Raw genomic sequence first — 8374 nt, 5'->3', positions numbered from 1 at the left:
TATTTATTTTTGTAACCATATTCAGCAGAAACCCTTGGTACAGGGACCCTCTATCCGCAACCCGAGGATGCGTTCGGTGGCTTTGTCATAGGCCCTTCGGTTCGATTCTAGAGGAATGAAAACCAAACCGAATATATATATATATATATATCAATCAAATGGCCATCACGGGTATACGGGCGAGTAGGGTGCGCCATGTTTTTATCAACTGATATTTCTAATGCATTGTGACTCTCTATTTCTCTCTGCTTTTATATATTTTATAATATTCAGTAAAGGAATTTTTTTCATTCTGCATTAACATATTTTGTTATTTTTAGTTCTCGAAGTTGTAGATTTCGTGCAGAATTGGCACGTTTATATATGTTATAAGAAAGTATATACACTTTTATAAATTTTATGATATTTATGCTTAATTTTGTATAGCGAACCTGATAATGCGAAACCAAAAACTCTTTGTCGTGTTCCTGCCATTCTTTGTGGTTTTAAATTTCGCGCCAAAGGAAAGTACGCTGACCCGCCGAGGAGGCCGCTGCGCGGAAGTATTTGCGCGGTGATAATTATACACCGGGTGCAAGCAATTTTTCAAAATCCAATCTTTTTTAATTTTGAACAAAAAATATTAAAAATTGACCAACAAACACCAATAAACGACCAACAAACGATTCCGCGAAGAATTTTTGAAAAATATAAAAAATTAGAGCGCTAGCAAACATTTCTTTTGTGCTAGTGTGAAGTTTGCACCCGAAACTTTAAATATTAATAACTTTTACACTTTTAACCAACAAACGTCGAAAGTCGACCAACAAACACCAGCAAACGACAAACAAACGATTACAAAAAGAAAAAATTCATTATTTCCAAATTAGTGAAAATTAGGGCGCTAACTTCACAAGGGCGTAGTCAGCAGTCTTGACCACTGCGCTAAGCCTAAAAGTTGAAACTCGATGAAAAAGCTACCCTCATAAGGTGTAGTTCAAAAAAGTGAAACCACCTAATTTTAATCTCTCTTTTTCTAATTATTTATTATTATACGGCGTTATGTAAATGTAAAATACACGAAATCTTAACAGGAATATCAATAAAATAATTTTTAAATAAATAAGTTAAATCGATTAAAATTTTTCTTCGCGTAATATTTCGCTTTATTCCCGTTGTAGGCTACTTCACAACTTTTTACAATGACAGAAAATGCAATTTTTTTTGTGAACATTAACATTAAAAAAAAATTTTAGTCAGAAATTTGATCTTGATCTTTGAAAATTTCTTAAAAATAAAATTATTTTAACTTCCGTGTAAAGTTTGGTTTTTTGGTGTTTTAGACCATTTTACAACGTTTAAGGTTTAAATAAAATGTAAGTTTTTTTGAACATTTACAATTCATCCAAAGAGGGCTAAACTGGGCTTTTTTCACATGGGCAGTACAATTTTAGTAATATTTCTTCCAAAATTTCATATTGAAAGCCTTGATGTCAGTTTTAAATCTAATAACTTTAGATTCAAATATGCTAAATTGTTTGGTTTAAAGTAGTCCGGCTATCGGATCTATCTAATAAAAAATCATTAAAATGAGTTTTTTTATCGAGAAATATATCCTTTCTCACATAATGCCTTTCTTAGGGGCCCTCGCGAAGAAATAATAAGGAGACCCAACTACCAGTGGGAAGCCTTTCGAAACTGGCAAATAGAAGCATTACCGTAAGTGTTAGGCACATTGCAGAAAGATGTTAAATTTTCGTGTGTAGTTGCCCTCTTCCTATACATGAAAAAGTGTACGAGTGAGAAAGTTTGTCAAATTGACGCGACTTAGGCAACTAGATCGATTATATATTTAATAACACAGGTTTTTTAAAGATAAAAAATGTTTGGAAGTGTTAGAAAAAACAGCATTTTTCATTACAACGTACGCTTTCAAAAATAATAATGTACTACAATTTCAATATTTCATGAGCAATCAATTTCATTATAGTCCACATCCTTACGACTTTTATGATGCCTTCTTTGAACTTTACAAGTCTTAACGCTGAAGTCCTTCACTCAACCAGATCAATAGATACTTTCATAATTTAAATAATTATAACATGAAATTGAAAAAATGTTGCCACCTGTGTAAAAAAACGAACATAACCTCTCTAACTTACGTCCATTTGACAAACTTTCTTACTTGCACACTTTTCCATGTATAGGAAGAGGACAACTGCGCACCTGCGCACGAAAATTTAAGATCTTCCTGTAATGTTCCTACCACTTACGGTAATGTTTCTATTGCCAAGTGCCGAAACGGAGTTAAATCTCCTTATTATTCCTTCGTGGGGCCCTTTCCAGGTTAAAATTTGAATTATCACTGTTTAAAGTCGTGTCAAAAAACATGGGATTTTATGGAAAGTCCTTTCGCGGGCTACAAAAATGGTTAACCTTTGCTTTAAAATACATTTAATATTGTTAGGAAAACTGTTTCGGAGACAGAAAAATATATTTGGAAATTTTATTTACTGCTCATTTGTACTTGCTTCCAGGATATTTGAGCTTAATTTTAGTAAAATATACCGATGGAAAGTATGACGAGAATAGTGTGGCGTTCACTAAAGTTGGCAAACAGCTTCTTCTGGAAACGAGAAGTTCGCGAAATTTCAAATAACTATGTTGTTGCCTGTGTATTTGTAGGTTAAGTTTACTTTCTCGACATGTGGTTATGCTGCCAACTGCTGAGCGTTAAAAAATGACTTTTACTCGGATCAAGTCAAATCGAAATTTAAATTAACATTTTATTATTATTTAAAAACCATTTTATACATATTATTCTGCATTCAGATTTAATACCCAATTTATGAATTGATATGCTGGCCAAATTTTGTATTTAATTCAAAATTTCACAAAAAAAAATAATCGACGTGGCTTTGACTAGCTTTTTCAGTAGCCGGACTACTTTAACTTTAAACGTACAAAATGGTCTGTTTTTTGAAAGTCTTTGAAATCGTAGATTATCAAATTACAAAACTTAATGATTGCACAATTTTTGATAGAAAAGATATGTTATTAAACAATTTTGAATGGACTGTCTTCAGAATGAACTCAATGCAATAAAAAATTTAGAAGAGAATTTCTCTAATTTGATCGTTACAAAAGAGTAGATTTTAGAATCAGGCATTAATAATTGAATAGTTTCTTTAAAAACGCTTAAAAATATTAAATATTTCAAACTCAACTTAAACAAAAAGAATTTCGAATTAAGTGACTTGAAATTGTGCAAGTTCCATAATGGAAATCATATACAGCGAAACCCTTTAATAGCCCTCCTTTCCATAGCCCTTCCGAGAATTGACGCTGCGCCTCAGGTAGGGGTAGCAAGAATGCGCGGGGTGTGCGGGGTCTACGGTTGTCACTCAGGCGAGCACTCAAGTGTGAACAAACAAAAGCGGAGCAGGCTATAATGAGTGAGTTCCCACTCACCGTTAGCCCCAAAATCGGCGCTATCGAAGAGTTTCACTGTATATCAATCTGGTTTGGGATTAGAAAAATCATTTAAAATTGAAAACTTATAAAACTAATCAAATAATAATTTTAAATGAGTTCTAAATTTCCATGCTAAATGCTAAATTAAGAAATTTTCTCATTCATAAATTTAAATTTTGAAATAAGATTGATATGGTTGGATTTATAAAGTATGAAACTTTTGGCGACAAATGTTTTTTGACTTTTGAATAAGGTTCTAAATTGTTTAATTTTAAATATTCCATATTAGAAATTTTTATATTTTAAATGTTTTCTATTAAAAATGAACTTTTATTTAAGCTCCTTTAGAATTATTCAATTTTAGAGGTTTATAATTGTAATTATTTCATTTTGAACGGTCAAAATTAAGGCAACTGTTCGGTTAGAAAATTAATATGATTTATGTAATGACTCAAATATTTTGTTGAAAATTCGTTTCTGTTGTGTATAAATCCAACTGTTTCTTATTTTAAATTAAATTTTTTTGGTTTAAAGATCAACTTTAATATGTTTGTTGTCAAATGCATATTTTTAGGTTGAAAATTCAACTGCTTTGTTAAAAGTTGAACTTTCTTGAAAGCTAATTTTTTATTGATGTTTCAAAATTGTAGTTAAAAATTTAATTTCTTTTCCTGAAAATTTGACTATTTTGTTGAAAATTCAACTGATTGGTTGATCATTAACTTTTTTAAAATGAAATAATCATGTTTTTGGTTTGAAAATGCAACTCTTTCGTACCAAATTAAACTTTTTTGTAGAATATTCCTTTTCTTGAATATTGAAAATCAATTTTTTTAAACTGAAATTTTACTACTTGCTTTTTGAATGAAATTTTTTGTTTTAGGAAACGAAACCTTAAGGGGCAGAAGCATTAACGCAAGCTTCGCGCTTTTGCATTTCTTGCTGCTTTTCACTAAATAAAATTGAAGCCTTGAAAATTCAGCAATGTGAAATTGCGATTCAAAATCAGTTTCGTAGCCTATTGAGACGTTAATTGAGTCGTTCAAACCTCCCCCGCTCATACTTTTACTTCCCCTACATTCCACTATTTCTCCAAATTTGTGTCATATAATTTCTCCTCTCCTCACTTCCCCTTTCCCTCAAATTTTCCCTCTTCTGCTCTTGTTCCCTCACAACACTTTTCTATCACTAATTTCAAGCAATTCCTCTCCCTGTATGTCCCTTACTTCCCCTTATTTCCCCTTACTGTCTATCTTCATTTCACCTTACTCTCTATATCCCTCAGTTCACCTACTTTCTGAAATTCTCTATTTTCCCGCATCACCCCCAATTTTTCCTTAAACCCTTTTATCTCTCCTCACTTTCGACTCCCCTTCATCATCCACTCTCATCATTTTCACTATTTCCCCTTCTTCTCTTCTATCATTTTCCTTCACACCTCAAACCTAAATTCTCCCCCACTTTCCTTTCGGAAACGAAACGAAACTGTTAGGACTTACGTCTATGGCTGTGATATCCTAAAAATGGGGAAATTTTAAATTAAAGCTTACAATAATGAAGATTTTTTGTTTAAAACACTACAAAATCTAGTTAATTGCATTTAAAAGTAGTTGAAGTGTATAACAATGAAACTTTGTAACGTATCAAAGTTAAAAAATTAGACATGAATCAAATACTAGTTTTCATGTGAGCTTTGCGGATGTGATGTGTTTTTGTTAAACAACCAAATCAACTACATAAAAAATTCCAAAATGATGAGAAGAATTATAAATTTTCTTACATAGCGTAAATGAAATGGCCCTGAAGACAGATGAAGATTTATATCAAAAAAATGTCCACTGTATTTGAAATTTGTAACAAACTTCTTCAACAATCTACTTTACAGCGAAAAGTGAAAACGCATAGCATAGAACTACGCAGCACTTGAGCCGGCAGTCGCCGGTTATGTTTACATGATTAGTATACTATTTGCGCTATCAGAGGCAGCACTTTCTTATTCACGAAAATGCGGGATCAATTAAAACTTAAGTACTTTATTAGCGGGAATTTTATTCGTTTTATAAAATACATAATTTTTTGAATCGAGTTCATCAATTCCAAAATAACGTAGATATGATTAAAATCGCAAATTTATATTATTAATTTATCAAAAAGCGACATTAAACTGTTTTCAAAATTGTATTATCTTCAAAAGATGAGGTGCCAAACATTTGATTATAATTAAAATATTTGTAAGACGACTATAACCGAATTACGTCTAGGGCGAAGTAAAAATGCTAAACTTATTTAATTCGTTTAGATTGAAGGAAATAATTTGTGGGTTGGTACCCAAAAAAAGTAGACAAATTATTTTTGAAATTAGTTAATATCGTTTGTTTTCTTCTTTCGTTTGAAAAATCAAATTAAAAACTCTTCCCAAAAAGTTACCTAAAATTAAAAAAGTCATATTCACAAATTGAAAAAAACTTGTGTATAATCGAAAAATTGAATAATGCAAACAAAATTTCCCATAAACGCCAAATTAGGTATTTTTACTTAACCACCATTTAAATGACGACTTTACGTCGTTAAGTGCTTAGGAGAAAGCAATAGACTAAATGCAAAAAGACAAAAGAATCAAAGAAAAAGGTTACGAAAATCGGTCAATATATGGTCATTAGTCAGTGTAATCTTAAAGAGAATCGTCTCGTCGTTATGTAATGAATCTTATACAGAATATTAAAATTAAATTCCTTAATATTTTAATCATATTTTATTTCTCTCAAAACCGGCTTTAATCTCTAACAATAGTTAAATTGCGCCCATAATTTTCAAATATGCATTCATTTCAAAGATCGTTTTGCCGCCCTCAAGTATTTGCGCCCGGGGCAAAGGCCCGTTCGCCCCCCCCCCCCCTAGCTACGCTACTGGTATTGTGGCAGTTTGCTCCTTCCTAGGCGCATAAAATGCATCATATATTTAATTAATTGAAAAAAGCAACAAGAACATGACCATTTTTCGAAAAAAAAACTCTGTTTGATTTTGTATTTAGACCTTTATATTATGTGATTAGAATATTAAATCACGCAATTCAGAATTGTAGGAAAATAGCTTCTTTGTTTAATACATATACCAAAATTCAAGTCCGAGGAAGCGCCTGAAGCGCAACAACGCACGATATGATAAAAACTCACAGGAAGAAAATGTTTGCATTTCCCACACCATACAAGATTATTCTAACTACGTATGTAAGATACAAAAAAAGATAAATAAACCAAAATTGTGCACCCTACAAATTTTTAATAAACTTTTGTTATCAAAATACATTCAAAATGAAAAAAAAACTTTTTAGGAAAAGGAAATAAGCTACAATATCATTTTAACTTATAAAATTGTTCGCCTAAATTATATTTACGAATTTTCTTAGGATTATTTCTGGCTAGGATGAGCATTTTTGGTTGAAATCGTTCAAAATAACATTGAAAACATTCGAATTAAATTGATGAAAAAACGACTTGAAATTTAATGTTTTATTATACATTGTATTCTAGGGTTTGTGTAAAATGTCACCCCATCTTTTTGTGTCAAATGTTTACGTTTTGAGACCTTCTGTGTGTTTGTAGATTTTTAGTTTCTCCCCTGACGGACCCAGGGAACCGAAAGGAGCCTCTACAAAGTATCCTTAAAGACCCCACTGAGTCCACCTTCGGTTACTTCTTAAAAAACTAAAAAAAGCAGCAAGGTCCACTTTTAAATTGTTGAAATTCGGTGCTGCAGGTGACTTCAAGCGCATCCCTAATAGCTCAAATAGCATGTTGGGCGCGAAGTTTAAAAATACAATTCTCTATTGCTGGCATCGCAGCGTTGTTGTCTCAGGTTTTCACTACGTGGCACTAGCATCCAGACAATGTGATGATCGCGTATCCCGCGCTCATCTAGTTATGGGATCATGTAGAACTCAACCCTTTTTGCATGGTAAAGAAGAACTCCGCCTCACCATAAAGGCCTAATCGCTAAATTTAAAATTATATTTCGCAATTTTTATTATTCTCCAAACTCTCTTATCTTTCTATTGGCAAAAACGAGACAGGCGTGAGACAAGCCGAAAAAAGAACCAGAAAGCCTGTTTCTTTTCTCGGGTAAATGAATGCACTTAGAGTAAGTTAGCACATAAGACCTTACTTAATAGTTCCTATAGATGAGACAGATTTTCTGAGAAACATTTTTAATTTATATTGTATTTTGTCTAAAGTGTTCACAAGTATAAAATTTAACCCTCTTAAGAATCTGTCTCTGGAAAATGTACTTCTCTTAATAAAAGCTTGTTGCTTTAAAGAAACTGACACTCAGTCAGTCATAAAAAAGCTATTTAATTAGTTTTTCTAAGGAAAGAAGGCACCAAGACGCTAAAATAAATATTCCGTCAACGAAAACTGAAATCATTTCCCATCGTTTTTTAAAAGGAACACTAATAAAATAAGAAACTTCTCGGATCTCTGGTGAGTTCCGAGACAGTTTCACTTAAAAGCCTCATAGTACATTCAAGCCCTTAGTAATTTAACAACTAATAAAATATATAACAGAAACCAATTTTCATTCCCTTCTTTCCTTGGTCAGATAGTTATGGTCAACTAAATCGTTGCAGCAACCCTAAGTGTCAAGAGTGAAGGCGCTTCAAAAATCTCAAGTAGGTGCGGATAGACATGACTCGAGGGTAGATAAGAACAATGGGATTCTGAGTTTCATGGGAAAAATTAAGAAGGAGGTCTCATTTTCATTCTAATTTTGAATGGTTTTCTTAAAATTGGAGACCCTGCTTAAAAGGAGGACCCAGAAATTCGATTGGCTTAAAAAATGATCTTCACTAGAAACCCTTGCTCTGGAACCTCGGAGGCTCAAAAAAGAGGAGACCGATTCTTGATATGAAGGGCAGAATTAGACT

Source organism: Belonocnema kinseyi, chromosome 1 (assembly GCF_010883055.1).
Source record: "Belonocnema kinseyi isolate 2016_QV_RU_SX_M_011 chromosome 1, B_treatae_v1, whole genome shotgun sequence".
In the NCBI taxonomy this organism is placed as follows: Eukaryota; Metazoa; Arthropoda; class Insecta; order Hymenoptera; family Cynipidae; genus Belonocnema; species Belonocnema kinseyi.
This window is presented reverse-complemented; position numbering follows the sequence as displayed.